The sequence below is a fragment of the Epargyreus clarus genome, unplaced genomic scaffold (assembly GCF_041222505.1).
Source record: "Epargyreus clarus isolate Ecla_fem2 unplaced genomic scaffold, WU_Ecla_fem_2.2 ptg000018l, whole genome shotgun sequence".
Taxonomy (NCBI): Eukaryota; Metazoa; Arthropoda; class Insecta; order Lepidoptera; family Hesperiidae; genus Epargyreus; species Epargyreus clarus.
Genome location: NW_027332226.1, coordinates 8,623,845 through 8,641,285, shown reverse-complemented (window position 1 = coordinate 8,641,285; position 17,441 = coordinate 8,623,845). Strand labels below are relative to the sequence as shown.

General features: G+C 33.6%; 1 protein-coding gene across 4 annotated transcripts in view; it reads left to right on the top strand.

Moving 5' to 3' along the window:
* The first annotated feature begins 5,455 nt into the window (after positions 1 to 5,455).
* The window catches only part of Syti (synaptotagmin I), a 34,711-nt gene continuing 22,725 nt past the window's right edge, over positions 5,456 to 17,441 (top strand). For all 4 annotated transcript variants that reach the window (XM_073082584.1, XM_073082582.1, XM_073082583.1 and 1 more), the window contains exon 1: positions 5,456 to 5,594. The gene's annotated coding sequence lies outside the window, so the exon portion shown is untranslated. The remainder of the gene's footprint in view (positions 5,595 to 17,441) is intronic.

Sequence of the window (17,441 nt, the reverse complement as noted above, 5' to 3'; positions counted from 1 at the left end):
GAGCTTCGCTTCTAGGAACTTCCGATATTTTCACTAAAACATATTTTCAATTTCTCTTCATAGTATCGAGCATAATATTAAAGCAGGCAATGGAACTATTAGTCTCTCCAATATACATTGTGGAACGAATTGCAAAGTAATTGTAACTCCGTCCGCAACCGCCGAGAGCTCGCCCGCTTAAATTAATTGTCAACTGCAAACTTATAGCCTCCTGCCGTGCCCTACTTCTGTTGCACTTTTAAAAAATCTTCATAACTTACCCTAGTACCGAGATTAGACCAGGCCTTAGTCTAAGCGCTACGACAAAATTTAAAAAGTTAACTTACGCTACGTAAGAAATTTAAAAAATACCTACATATTTACTATTTGGGAGTTGGGAGCAAAAGTAAAAGTAAGAACATTTAAATGTCAAATGCGGTTATAACTAAAAATGAGCGTATAAAAGGGCACTGTAGATTGTCTACTATAGTCCGATTCATAATTAGGTGTCCAAAATGTAAACAAAAGTGTTGACCTGTCAAGAAAATACGTGTCAAATGGCAGTTTCTTATTTTTGACAATATTAAATAATACATCGATAATAAAATAATAATCTAAATAAATTAAAATCAATTCACATTTTCCAATATTTATATTAACTCAATTTCATTTCATACAGTAATAATAATAAAAAACAAGATTTATGAGAGAAAATTAAATTGTGATAATGGTCACACAATCGGCATCCAAAACATTTTTTGTGCCGCCATTTTTAAGTTTCGTAGTTGATACTATTCATTTTCGTGATCGTGATCGAACTCGAATTTTTTCTAGTTTTCATAGCGCGTTTTTATTATTGTGTGCAGTTATTAAGTTTTTGTTTTATGTGGAATTTTGTAAAAGTTTTCGTTTCTTGTTAATTTGTTAAGGTTTGCAATACCTGTAATCGTATTTTGACACTGACATTTCTTTGTTTACATTTTGGACACCTAATTATGAATCAGACTATAGATAGTTATTTTCCGATATTTGTAAAGAACGTAACTCTGCCGGTTGTTGCTCATTTGCGTTTAATTGTGTTTCTGTTATTTTATTTTGGGAAGTTAAGGTTCTCGGCCAATAAGAAGTTTAGGTAGAAGGACCATTGCCTTTCGTCCAGGTGAACCGATCACCAAATGAAGACAGCGAGAGACCACTAGAAGGCACGAAATCAATTGGAGTGGCACATATCATATCATAGGACTTTATTCCGAGTAGAATAACATATTGAGCACATATTTAAGTAACGATTTCTTAAACTATCATATTACCTTTCTTAAGTATATACTCTACTTTGTTCAATTTATATTATTGTTTCCTTTTTAGTATTTAACTCATTACAATTCTAACGTAGCGTTATGCCCGTCATACATTTACAAAAAGTTTTATAATAGGCATACAATGTTTATTACTATGTCAAGTGTTAAATACGATTAAACTGAAAATCGAAAAAGAAAGTAAATAGGCGAAATACCTATATTCACGAAAACACAAGTAACCTCTCTCACAATCATAAGGAACACAATAATAATATGATGTTATTATTACAAAATATAATAATAGCAGTGATAGCCTAGTGGTTAAGAAACTCGGCCTCTCGATCGAGGGGTCCGAGGTTCAAATGCCAGGCACGCACCTCTGATTTTTGAAAATTATGTGCGTATTAGAAATTAATTATCACTTGCTAAACGGTGAAGGAAAACATCGTGAGGAAACCTGCATACCTGAGAGATTTATAAAAAAAAAATCTCAAAAGTAAGTCGTGAAGTCTACGCACTTGGCCAGCGCGGTAGACTATGGCCTAATCCTTCTCATTCTGAGAGGAGACCCGTGCCCAGCAGTGGGACAGGTTGTTGATGATGATGATTGCAAAATATATGTACTTAGACACTGTAAATCACAAATGGAAATATAATAAATATATAAATATAATTGCAGTGGAAGCGTGCTGGGACCATAACCTTTTTGTTTTTTTTTTTCTCGAGGGGGAAACCTTCAAAAGGTACCCGACGATTTGGTAGCGACGCCGGGTTATGTGGGATTTTTACCGCACTAAAACCCCCCCGGTGGCCGTCCTAAACGCTTGTTGGAGAACTCCGGGATCTCCGACGGAACACAACCGGAGCCCTCCAAGATCGATCCCCAACGGGCTCTACCCTGGGAGAGCAGTTTTCGCTTCTCCCACACCATGTAATGTTTACGACGGTATGCGACCACACATACCGCCGTCCTTCCCGGGGTCGCTTGCTGGACGGTTCGAGCTCCCACTCTTACCGTCCGCAACCCCGGAAGCCCCCTTTTAGTCGCCTCCTACGACAGGCAGGGGATACCGTAGCCCTATTCTAGTCCCGGAACAGGGACAACTGGGACCATAACGTGAAGGAGTTATAGGATAGACGAACTTGCGAGATAAATCGCGATATATTTTATGGAATCTGTACACTACATAATACATTCACTTGACAGACAGATTGTATCAAAAGTGACACATATATTTAAATTAAAACTAATTAACATTGAGTTTATATATGTATTTTCAACAGTATCCAACCGTAAATTAATAAAATAACCACAGTCTCGAAGCGTACAACTTTGCTCAGTGTATAAGATATTTTAATCCCGCGTTTAGCCAGCAGCAACTTTAAGAAACAAAATTAAGTTTTGGTCCGCCGTCCCAAGTACTGGGATCACAATTAATCTTCGCGCTTAGTCACGAGTAGTCGTAGCTTTATATTTAAACTTCCTTGGGGTTACATACATTACTAAGTACGCCTAAATCTCTCTTGATTAATTACTGAAACAAAACTCTACAGCCTACAACAAAACTGTGTTCGTAAATTATACATCATAATACTTTTCAAAAAAGTTCGCAACCCAAGGCGTATTGAAGTAGAACCTCAATTGTTCGCTAAGTTGCTTAAAGATTCATGATGAATGCTATCAGATTCCTCTTATTCGGCATAATTATATGTAAAATTTGGGACGAAAAAGATTAAAGATGAAACGCGCTACTTGACTCGAGTTGCCAAAGAATATTCTCATAACAGATATTAATATTTTAAGCCATCTATATAACGAGGCTTAATAATTTGATTTCATGTGTTATTAATTTAAACCTATTACCTAAAAGTCAAGTAATTAACCGTAATGTTAACCGGAATTCCTCTACAAGAAAACGACCTACAAAGCAATGTGGGTACGCGTTAAAAACTTCATTAGGAGATTTTAATGAGAAATTCTAAAGAAAACACCAAAGTTTCTTAATTGCTTCAATATAACTGAATTGCAATGAAGAAAAAGAGAAGATGGAACATCTTACTAAATCTTTTTATTAAACCTAATAAAGTGAAGATTCAAATACCAATCGTACGTTATCAACCCTTCCCATGCATAGTCATATGAAAAGGGAAGGCGCAAAATGGAATAGGATTGATCGCACACATCACCCGGGTCAAACGTTTATTTCCTTCGAAATCCAATTCAAGTATTACGAGGTAGCTCCAATTTTCACATTCTCATCGAATTCGTAAGTAGTACCCTTCAATCAGAGTACTTTAGCCGCACCAGTAGCGACATCTCTGTATAATTTTGAGATACCTTACTCGCGACATCTAGCGAAATTTTAACGGAATTCTCTCATCATAGGACCAAGGTAATGGTTCTCCGTTGAACAGAGTAGTAGAGAAGACTGATAAAAGAGTACGCGACTGTGTTTCCATACTAGATTTTCTCTCTAAGGTTTCATCTTGTATTGCAAGGCATGTAGTCATCTTAATGCTCAACAGAGGGAGTAATAGTAGCAATACTAGTAACATAACAATTAAAAATATATTGCATTAAAAGTATTACATTAAAAAAACTTTTTAAACTAAGTTTTAAATGAACCACTACGAATAATATATATAGGTGGTGGTGGTAACATATATTTATAACGTTTGTGTATATTTTTTACGCTTTGTTTTTGGTATTTTATTGTGTTGTTGGCTGCCGCAACCTGGCTGCGTTGTGCGTATAAAGACATTATGTGAATGGCTTATATAACAATATAAGGGCACTTAGGCTTCTATTGTCTTTTTTTAAATTATATGACTGCCCTAAAATCTTGTATAATTTTAATACTAGCTTACAGCGACATTAAAGAGTCTTAAAATTATACTGTATTTATTTATTTTAAAATTACAAGTAAAAATTTGAAGATGAATGTGATGACACAATCATGAATTGTGTAAAAAAAATGCGGGTACGCTTCTGAATATACCTATTACCTAAGTTTCAGATTATATTTATTGTACTCTTACTTATCTATTAACACAGGTATTTAAATGATTAAGATTTAGGCAATCAAAAAGTTAGGTAGGTACTTATTGTATAACGAACCATTTATTACTTATTTTACTGTAGAAGAGAATCTTTAACACTTCAGTTGAAGTGAATGTATAATATTGTAATAATTATTCCAGCTAAAATAAAATACCTTATTACCTGCATACATATTTCTTCGCTTAATATTCTATTGGTGTATCAATCAAATCTTTTCCAGTGAAGAAAATCTACCATTATTAGCAACTTTTTTTATAACTTGCCAACTCATTAAATTATATGATGTGACGTTTTCCTATCAACTCTCTTTTCTTTTATTATTGACGACACCCTCATTCAACGAATATTTTACTAAACTTGAAGATTGTATATGGTAAGTTCTTGAAGATCTGAAGATTAAAGTTGTATGTATGAAAATCAATGAGGTTTGGCAACACGATAGGTGCCATATGCAATTAAGCAATTTTAGCGCTTTATGATATTCTTTCTGAATTTTCTGTCTTTCTTAAATTTTGACACTACTCTGAAACTATATTCGTCCTATATGCTGTCGATCGAAGATCGGGCGACATTTTGATATAATATATATGTGCATATTTTGATAAATAGTTTCAACTGCTTTTGCTTTTGGTTAATTATCCCTAAAATGTACTTAAAAACAAATGGGTCAATTTAATATTATACTTTTACAACAAGCTTAATATTATTCAATGTTTGGAACAAATCACTTCATTGCAGCATTTTTCAGGATGGCAAATACTTAATATTTCATAAATTAAGTCACTTAAAATTTTGTTATTAATATGAGTTAGAGAGATAGCAGTTATTAATGAATGCCTTCCTCACTACAAGCATCGATACAATACAAACTTATGGCAAAAAGCAACCTTGATATTTTTTTATGTATGATTATTTGTTAGTAATTGATGTTCACTTTTTCACCTTAGAAGAACATTCTCAGAGACGTATAATAATAATTTTACTTTTCTCATACGAAGGACCCGTGCCAAGCAGCGTGGCTAAAAGGTAATGGTTATGTATGTTTTTTCAATTTAATTGTTTAACCTTTTCAGTGCATATCACATCTATCGCTGAAAGCGCTTGACGATATAACAGTTAGCGGTGACGACAGCGCCATCAGTGATATTCAGGCGTACAGCAGAGTCGGTTGTATGATTACGCTTGTGAGCCTCGCATAATGGGATTATTTGGTAGCGGTATTCAACTCCATAACTAGTGCTCTGTTCCAAGTATAGGTAAGTTAAAATTTCCAGCTAAATATTTTGTTATTTTCATATATTGTAATATTTCAGAAATCCCTACGAAGTACTGAATAAGGAATGATGTAGCTGTCTAATTTTTACAAATAATATATTTTAACCTTATGACCTTAATAATGTTGTAACACTTGTAACCCTTTTTAGGCAAAATAGCTTATCAATTTATACATATTTAAAAAAATAAGAAAATTTATATTTCTATAGCTATATTCTACGTTTTTATCCGACTACTCAATAATACGTTTAAAATATATTGTAATAGGCTTTTTAAAACTGAGTTTTTGGGTAACATTTAGTCGTTACTTCATTATTTTTACTCCAACGTAACACAATTCAATTTAGTGTTTACTAGAGCAAAATAATTTGTATTTACTCAAACAATCGCATGTAGAGATGTATTTATCATAGACATGTTTGATATTTATACACTACTTACACTTTATTTACAAAGACCAACAGTTAATACAGTTGAAAAATAGACATTGTCTGACATTTGCTTGTTGATAAAAAGTTCGATGGTCGTTATCCTAAACTCTTCCGTACTGCGCAATATGTTATCAAATGGAATTGAATTACAGATACACAAATTGAAATAAAAACTGAATACGTATGACAACTAAAATAATAAGTAACATAATAAAAGTTTCCTATCGAATGTCTTCACTTGTGGGTACCGAAAACTTAGAATCATAACTATATTAATTCCTTTAACCCAAAAAACAATCTTCATTTGCCTAACCGAAGATCGAACTCACATCTTCATGGCTCGTAAGGCCGCCACTACCCTAAACAGGTTGAGTGGTGAAAATAAAATGAGGTTTGTACTTTAACTTCAAAAACTGTGTCAGTCCTCTATGAATAAGACCTATAAAGAATTGCGAAAGTGCGCATGCGCGGGACCTCTCCATAAACCCTTGAATAAAGATAATTCTTTCCACCAGCCGTAGGATTGTATGGGATTGCGGCTATGAGCTTATGTAAGACTCCTCCCATGAGTTTCACGAAAGCTGTGCTTTGACTTATATAATTTATTTTATTCTTTAACTAAATTGCTTTGATTCTTAAAGACGCTCTATTATAGAAACCATAAGTAATACTAATTTTTCAATAGGTGTTGCGTAATTTATTTACAATTTCTTATATCATTTCGAATATATATATATATATATATATATATATATATATATATATATATATATATATATATATATATATATATATATATATATATGGATGGATATATATATATATATATATATATATATATATATATATATATTTATATATATATATATCCATTTAAAAAGATTGTATAATAGTCGGATCAACTTTATTGATGACCACTAAATATCCGGCTCATTTGCTGTTCCGAGTATTTAATTACAATATTTTACGACAACCTCAAAGTATGTGGAACATACCGTAGTACCATGTAGCTCTGATGCCGATTGATGATAACACTAACTGAATGCTAACTCTAGAAAGATTTCTATCACACAAACTCTCCATTCAGATATTATAAAGTTTGCATAAGTAAAACATGCTAAACTCTTTACTTCTAAACTAACGTTATCCATATACTTTTAACGTTACGTTTTACGTTATTTATAAAAGAGAATAACAGACGGTTGCTGGCATTAAGTGAAGCCTTTGAAATGAAAATCTACTTACCTTCTATCTCGCACTTGTAGCGTAGATTATGTTTCTTAGATATGTATATAGAAATTCCAATAGCGATATGGGGAATTTTCTTTCTGTCGATGTAAAGGGTATTCTTCGTAGTTCAACTGCGCTAGTACTAGATCATTGATATAATTAGCAACAAAATCTGTTTCTACATTAAAGAACAGTTGCTGGCACTGTTAGTGGTAGAACCCTCTGTGGTTCGACTCTGGCGCACCACTGCCATGCCTGTTTGTACCTAACAGCAGTATTAAGTGCTGCTGTGTTCTGGTAGGAATTGGAAATTCCAGGTGGGAATCTGGTCTTGCCTGGGATTGATTAAAGTTGTCCATAAGCGGCACTAGCTACTTAACATCAGGTGGACTGTATGTTCTTCTGCTACTTCTGTATATATAAAATAGGGCAGAATTTCCGTGACTTTAATTTAAAACAATGTATGGCTTTATAGTGAGATTTCCGATAAATATAAAATCATTTTTATCCATGAGCGGCAACTTCAACTTTATTCACATGATTCATTTTTACTATCGTTACATAAACATATGCAAGCTTTGGGTATATTAATCATATTACTTAACTGAAATTTTCATTTTAATTAATGGGGAGATTCATTTAACTATAATGTTCTATAGTCCTGGGACCGTGTTCCCAAATTACTTATGACCTTGACCTAGTATTGAAGTTTTACTCAGATGGGTGGCTTTGCTCAATTATATAAAACCGATGACGAAGAAGTTTATAACAACTAAATTAAGGAAATCATCAAGACAAGGGCGAGTCGGATTCGCGTGAAGTTTCGTACTATACCGCTTCCCAAGGGAATCTAAAGTCTTTCGATTTTCATGAAGATTTTTCTGCAAACAACGAATACGATAAGCTCAGAAATTACGGAGATTAGATTGGAAGAAATCCTCGATTTTCCCAATTATTTTCTTCAACCGTCAACCCTCAACTACCGTTGACAATTCGTCCTAAGCGGAATCCTAATTCTGTATTTACATTTTCACTAAAGAAGGTGCCTGATAGGTAAATTATGTCCTGATTATGTGACAGAAACTTAATTATCTTAATTATGTACCTTTATTAAGCGAAAGCTTTCACGATATCTATGCTTTAGTGTTATGACTAAATAATAGAAATTTTATGATTGTGGTCAATTTTCGATGACTTGGCAAACTACAAATTCAATTAAAGCCTTAAATTTTGTAAAATTTTCCGATTTTCTACATTGTTATTGTATATATACGTTACCCGATAGCGTTTACCCGGAAACTTGACTATTAAACTCGACATAAAGCCTTCGGTTCCCTATTACGGGCTCAGTTTTCAAAATGTCCTTGCATGAACTACAATCGACTATTGATTTTGTGCGATGTATATGCAACACCCACAGCTGGTTGTATCGTACACACGCTATAAATATTTATAAAGGCTACGAAGCTGCTATTTATCCCTTGAGCTTGGAGGTAAAATTATATTAGAAACTTTTTTCTCGAGCAGTGTTTTGCAACGTGTGGGTCGCGACCTACAGGGGTATACGTAACTTGATATAAAAATAGTTAGAAAGCTAGTTATAAATGGTCGAGATTAATTTTTTCATATTGTGTTACATCATGATGATAAAGATTCTAATATAGAAGAAATACAAAAAATCAAGGCTTTCAGCTCGTTTATTTTTATCGCGTGTCTCATATGTAGTGAACTATCCTCTTATTTCCAGATTGCTTTGATAAATCATGATACACCCAAAGAAGCTACCTTTACAACGAGCGATCTAATAACGACTATAATGCTAGATATCCAAATATAAGACGCTAAACAAATACTATTGCTAAAAAAATATTTAGTATATAGTAACTATAATATAGTATATAACAATGTAGTGTAGTATGTTATATAGTATAGTTATAGTATTTAGTAACTAGGAAGGAATGTTCGTGCAACAAACTACCAACCAAATATACTTTTACTAGTGTAGCTATGAACGACCTCGGAAATGGATGATCCCCGGGATGAATTGCTAGCTTTTTCCAATACATTTCATTGGAAAAGGCTAGCAATTCATTCCACAATGTTACATTTTTGTTTTCCCTCTCATTGTTTCCTAATAAGTTGGAACAACAAAAGAAGGTTATTATTTTAACGTCAGTTCACAAGTCATCTATACTAATATTTTAAAGAGGAAAACTTTGTTTGTTTGTTTGTTTGTTTGTGATGAATAGGCTCAAAAACTACTGGACCGATTTTAAAAATTCTTTCACCACTCGAAAGCTACATTATCCACGAGTAACATAGGCTATATTGTATATGAAATATATTTGATAAATAGATTTTGAGGCGGTACAAAGTTTGCCGGTTCAGCTAGTAATAGATATAATAGCAATTAATACGAAAAAATACGAGTAAATCCGAATGCTTAAAAATATTACTCCAACAATTTAAACGAATCCAACGACACTATGTTAAAATCCATCTACCCATTTGTGCTGCAAAGCGTGCCAAAGAGGGAAGCATACGTAAATACGCTTGCAACATTACCCTCCGCAGTCGGGTAAAAATAAAACGTATAAAAAGAGATATGCATTGATTTATTTCCTTTGTTTCCCGTTCGGTGGAGGCAGAGGATAGTATAGCCACGAGTGCTAATTAATACAAGTATGTATTAACAAAAGCTTATAATTATTTGACCAGTCGTGCGTATACTTAATGACATGGATTAATCGCCTATGTACATATTACTACGCTGGGAAAACCAATTTAGATATTTTATTCGTTTCTATTAATGATAGCTTTCCTGTACAGCGCCTTTATAGATCACCCTTTTTGCTGGTTTGGTTGGTACATCTGCAGCAAAATGACGAAACAATACATATACATAGAAGTGTTCAAAACTCGGGGTGAAAAATATGCATAATTATGTAGATAGAATCATAAATCATATGTTAAAAGTATATTTGACTTGTAGTACCAAATAATAATTTGATCCAAAAATATGTGGATATATTCTATAGACATTAGCTACATGAGGTGTAACATAGCATACATAGCACAGCTACGACGCTGATCTGTAGTTCTCGTAAGTAACAATGATTGCTATATATTTATGGTAGCATGGTAACTACCAAGGCTTTACAATAGACATATCCGCATAAGGGTGTGTTTGCCCACTGGTAGTTACGCCTGTGTAACTGGCCTCATATCAGACTGCATTGATATTTGAAAAATTTTATTTTCTTCATCCTAAATTTAATAACTACATTATGTCATACAGACTTCATCATGTAAATAAATAAGGAGATCTGATTAATTCTCATAATTGCAAATATGACGCATTTGTTATGTTAATAAAAAGTAGATGTATGTATAAAATCTTATTCGGTATTATATTTAATATTATTCGGTATTACTTTATGATTAAATTATAAATAATATATCTTTATCCTGTCTCGTGCACGCGTATCCACCATTTGTTAGCCCCTTTCCTCTCACAGGTCTGCTGGAAGATATTTCATTAGGAATAAGCAGTACCTTTGCACAAATTGTTATTTATAAGTCTTTTGTATTAGTTATCTGTATGCATAAATAAATAAATAAATAAATAGATTATTTTTTTCTGTAATTAAATTTTTCTACTTATAATTTCATCACGAGGAATCATTGAAATAGAACCAGTAAAGAGAAGAACAATTATACGGTTTTGTGAAAACCCAAAACAAATTATCAAATGGGACTTCATAACTATTTTGATAATTTCTATGAATAACGAACTAAACTATGTAGCATCATGCCTTAAACATAGTTACAAGGAATTCTAATGACCCTCGCAAGTCTTGTATACTTTATTACGAAGCTCATTAACATGGCACAGGGATCGAGTATAAATTGCCCGTGTGAAATACTACCCACCCTCTCGGAATAGCCTTTTACTACATGCCTATAACATTTTCTACAGTAACTCTAATAGACCACATAACTTGGTATTTTTAAATATAATATAGGAGTAGCAGACGAGCATGCAGTCCACCTGATGGTAAGTGGCTACTGCCGCCCATGGACATATGTAATCAACCCCAGATAGGATTAAATATTCCTACCTGAGGTCGGCCACAGATGCGCCGCTACCCCAGAGCACTATGCTGGAATGCCTCGAAAAAGAACGTCTCTCTTACCAAACCCTTCAAACCAGAACATAGCAGTGCTTAACACCGTTATTAGGCAAAAATATTCAATATAATTAATGTAGGTAATATTCGGTTCATAACGTCGTTTTTCCAAGAACACCCACAGCTCCTCCTGAGGTATTCTTCAAGCGCTGTGACAAGGGGCGCTTTAAAAGGCACGAAAAGAACTTTAAAGCCGCCCAAGTAACAGTTCCATATTAACTCCACTTGAACTTAACGAGTGAAGTGTTTTTCGAACATATGTAAGTATATCCCATTCGTAGGGACGTCCTGCAGCCCTAAATTTTCGAAGTAACATTTATTTATTTATTTAATTATTTATTTAATTAAGGCTCACCAACGAAGAAAACACAATAACAATTCACAAAGATAACAGTAGAGAATAAAAGATCGTGTCCCCACAATTATAGGTGAGCACGGCATACGTAATAAATAGACGCCTACAAAGATTATACAATTCTAGATCAATTTACAAATATTTAGAATAATTCCATTTAAGTTTAAATTTACACAAAATATTGAATAAACTTAAGTTTCTCTATACAAAATATTAAAACAAATCATACATAACATATTAGCACAATTAAATTATTATTTAATTTAACATAGACTACATTGGTATTTGCATTGAATATTATTGGTAGCCATCCGACTTCTATTACCACCGTAGGTATGTCTCAAGTATTAATACTTCATAAAACCAGACAGCTGTCTCTTCCTTTATGTTTTCTCGTTTTTACTTACTTTTTCTTTTTTATACCTTATCTTTTTTATGTACGACAAAGGCTTGTAGTACTTCTTATGTTAAACAGTCATAAATAGAAATATAGAAAAGTATTGTATTTTTAAATTCTGTGCAATTTAGTTTTATAATCTGGCAAACCATAGTTATATCCGACTCCAGAGGATAATGTGTTTCAACCATATGTATATGCAATATATGTATGTATATCACTATGTATGTACATCTTATTCTTTGGCACGGTCTACAGTCGAAACGGCTTAATGGATTTTAACATAATTATGACGTGTATTTGGATTCGTCTGAATTGTAGGAGTGACATAGATAGGTAGTATAGTTAAAATCATTCGGGTTTTCCTGTTTTTGTTTTATGATTCTGTAAAAATGTTAAAGGAGTATTTCAGAAATATACAAGCTTTCTTTGATAAATAATTGTCAGGTACACTCATTTTTAGTCAAAGTCTAAAATGTTAACGGACTTACCTATTCCCTTTGAGCCCCACTCTAAAGCTGAATTATGAAATCCGGCGAACTATATTCCGAGCAATATTTCAGTAACATAGCCTTACTTAACAAAAGTGCTTACTCTTGGGCGTTTAAGTGGTGAAACCGAGTCACGGGTACGAAGACGGCGCCCGAGGTTTTTTCAAGTTCGCTTTGGAGCCGATCCAAAAATTTTCCACAGATTTTTTCTGATCCAGAGGTTTGATTTTGTCTATATCAATCGTATGAAATTGTGTTGTACAAAGTAATTATATTATAAGTTACGTAAATTCCACCACATTAATGATGATTATTAAATGTTATCCGAGTACATACATAATAAACAATGATCGTGATGCTATAAAAAATAATCTTGGATTGGACTTGAAGCTCTGTCTGAGGCCAATGAATTGCTCCTTATAGGACTAAGTCGGAATGCCACGCATCAGTATCTCTTCAATATCACACCCTTTAAAGCAAAACACAGCAACATATTACACTGCTGTTATAAAACACAAGAGGGTATGGCGGTGGTGTCTCCAGTACTCTTACCATGAGGTTTTAGGTTTTAACAAATATACCCAATCGGCGCCCCTAGCGGATTGTGTCAAAACTTGGAAATTGTATGGGCCAATACGTAAACAAATACCAAAACAGTCATATTTGTCCGTAAACATAAAACTCATGGTAAGGGTGTACCCTTTTGGGTACCTTTAAGGTTGGTGTACCTTTAACCTTTGACTAAATTTTAATATTTATAGCCACTCGTAAACACATAGATAAAACGTCTTGCACAAGAATATCGCCTCCAGGATTCCTACACAATAGATATTATAAGAAGTACATACACTATATGTATTAACGCGTGGGCGGACCGACGCTACGCAAGAAACTATACCATGGGGTGGATAAAGCGTCTATTTTTAAACACCCTATAGAAAGATAAAAGCGTAGGGTTAAAAGTCTGTACATTATTTTTGTTATAGCAATTACGATTATATTAATAACTCTGTGAATAAACCTTGTGTTAATAATAAATGATACGCTTTTTTTTTCAAATATTTTCAACAATAATAGCAATATTTTATAATAATTGATATACGTATAATATTAAGTATCATATCATATCAATATATGAATAGGATTTATCGCTTCAAATTAATACAGAAAATAGCAATTATTATATAATAAAAACAAAAACTTGTCTGATTTAAAATATAGCCTCTATCAATGCTACGATTTACGTGTTTCCAGAAACACATCATATATTACAATTCGTAAAGCTGTTTGGGTTGCAAGGCGTGCTATAATATCGAATATCTAATAACATTACCCTCCACAGTCGGCTAGATGTTGATAGAAAGGAGCTTTGCAAGCATAAAATAGTAAAGAATAATGAGAAACGACCACGCCCAGTAGCAAGCTATAGAGCCATCTTATTTCAATACTGGAAGTCATTAAGTGGACGGCGGACGAACGACCCATAATACAGCCTCGCACAAAGGGACCGACGTAATTAATTAGCCCATAAGCTTATCTCAAATACCAAATATCAAGTCCAATACCAACTGATAGACAATTATTTATCGTTGATGAATAATATAGTTTTGTATTATTGTCTGGTAAATAACTGGTATTCTTTTTTGGCAATTTGTTTCTTATCAGTATATTAGGTACTGCTACCCTATGTAACAAATTTTCATTAAGTTTTTTTTTTCATTAATCTCACAATTATTTATAGTGATTTTTATATTTTTCCAAGTCGTTAGATACGTCCAAGATTTTATTAACCGACTTCGTTGCTGGCATTAAGTGAAGCCTTTGAAATGAAAATCTACTTACCCTTCTATCTCGCACTTGTAGCGTAGATTATGTTTCTTAGATATGTATATAGAAATTCCAATAGCGATATGTGGAATTTTCTTTCGGTCGAAGTAAAGAGTATTCGTAGTACAACTGCGCTAGTACTAGATCATTGATATAATTAGCAACCAAATTTGTTTCTACATTATAGAAGAGTTGCTGGCACTGTTAGTGGTAGAACCCTCTGTGGTTCGACTCTGGCGCACCACTGCCATGCCTGTTTCTACCTAACAGCAGTATTAAGCGCTGCTGTGTTCTGGTTTGAAGTTAGATATACTTATCCAAGGCATTCCAACATAGTCCTCAGGGATAGCGGTGCATCTGTGGCCGATTCCAGGTGGGAATCTGGTCTTGCCTGGGATTGACTACAGTTGTCCATAAGCGGCACTAGCTACTTAACATGTAGTGGACTATATGTTCTTCTGCTACTTCTGTAGTATATGTATATAAAATAGGGCAGAAGTTCCGTGACTTTAACTTAAAACAATTTATGGCTTTATGTGAGATTTCCGATAAATATAAAATTATTTTTATCCATGAGCGGCAACTTTAACTTTATTCAGTTGGACTACATGATTCATTTTTAGGGTTCTGTACCCAAAAGGTAAAAACGAACCCTATTACTAAGACTTCACTGTCTGTCCATCTGTCCGTCTGTCCGTTTGTCACAGGGTTATATCTCTGAAACCGTAATAGATAGACACATGATTTTTACAGAGGATGCATAACGGTGGCAGCTATAACAACAAATACTAAAAATAAAATAAAATTGAATATTAAAGGGGGTCTCGTTTCGTTTAATATTATAACTGGTATTATAATAAACACAAATAAAAACTATAAAACATATTTTAATATAGTTATTTTAATTTTGTTGTACGTTGTTTACGTATTATTCATCATCACCCCAACGCCATCTATTGCTGCATCATATAACTAAGTATTGTTGAAAATAATAAAATTAATAAAAATAAGTCAAAAATTATAAATGGTGGTACGGAAGCCTCCATGTGCGAGTTCGACTCGTACTTGGCGAATTATTATTATAATCGTTACATAAACATGTGCAAGCCTTGGGTATATTAATCATATTACTTAACTGAAATTTTCATTTTAATTAATGGGGAGATTCATTAAACTATAATGTTGTATAGTCCTGAGACTGTGTTCCCAAATTACTAATGACCCTGACCTAGTATTGAAGTTTTACTCAGATGGGTGGCTTTGCTTAATTATATAAAACCGATGACGAAGAAGTTTATAACAACTAAATTAAGGAAATCATCAAGACAAGGGCGAGTCGGATTCGCGTGAAGTTTCGTACTATGCCGCTTCCCAAGGGAATCTAAAGTCTTTCGATTTTCATGAAGATTTTTCTGCAAACAACGAATACGATAAGCTCAGAAATTACGGAGATTAGATTGGAAGAAATCCTCGATTTTCCCAATTATTTTCTTCAACCGTCAACCCTCAACTACCGTTGACAATTCGTCCTAAGCGGAATCCTAATTCTGTATTTACATTTTCACTAAAGAAGGTGTCTGATAGGTAAATTATGTCCTGATTATGTGACAGAAACTTAATTATCTTAATTGTGTACCTATATTAAGCAAAAGCTTTCACGATAACTATACTTTAGAGTTATGACTAAATAATAGAAATTTTATAATTGTGGTCAATTTTCGATGACTTGGCAAACTACAAATTCAATTAAATTTTGTTAAAATTTTCCCATTTTCTACATTGTTATTGTATATGATAGCGTATACCCATAAACTTGTCTGTTAAACTCGACAAAAAGCCTTCGGTTCCCTATTACGGGCTCAGTTTTCAAAATGTCCTTGCATGAAATACAATCGACTATTGATTTTGTGCGATGTATATGCAACACCCACAGCTGGTTCTATCGTACACATGCTATAAATATTTATAAAGGCTACGAAGCTGCTATTTATCCCTTAAGCTTGGAGGTAAAATTATATTAGAAACTTTTTTCTCGAGCAGTGTTTTGCAACGTGTGGGTCGCGACCTACAGGGGTATACGTAACTTGATATAAAAATAGTTAGAAAGCTAGTTATAAATGGTCGAGATTAATTTTTTCATATTGTGTTACATCATGATGATAAAGATTCTAATATAGAAGAAATACAAAAAAAGCAAGGTTTTCAGCTCGTTTATTTTTATCGCGTGTCTCATATGTAGTGAACTATCCTCTTATTTCCAGATTGCTTTGATAAATCATGATACACCCAAAGAAGCTACCTTCACAACCAGCGATCTAATAATGACTTCAAAGCTAGATATCCAAATATAAGACGCTAAACAAATACTATAGCAAAAAAAATATTTAGTATAATACAGGGATTGCTCAGTGCCCAATAATGTTCGTTGTGACTATTATAAAGTCCTACCCGCGTAAATAACGCCTCATCAGTCCACAAAATATTTACAGAGTCAAGGTTTGACAATAACCATTGACAAAATTGTATCCGAGGAGGACCATCGTTGTCATGGAGTGCTTGAACACGTTGATAATGAAACGGATGATATCCTAAAGAATTTAGCAACTTCCACACGTAATAACGGCTTACGCCGAATCGTCGGGCTGCGTCGATGGTACTAGCACGAGGATCTCGCTCAAAAAACTCCAGAATAGCATTCTCGACGGCCGGACTAATTACAACATGACCTCCTCGAGATGATGCATGGACCGGCATAGTGAACTGTCCAAAATCTAACAACCTTTGGTTAGCTGCTAAAATCGTCCTCGTATTAGGTACTCTTAAGTTGTTTCCATGTATTTGTAATCGCGGTAAAGAGTCACTTTCGTAAAGTCTTTGCGCACCACGTAAACTTTCACCACTTAAAAT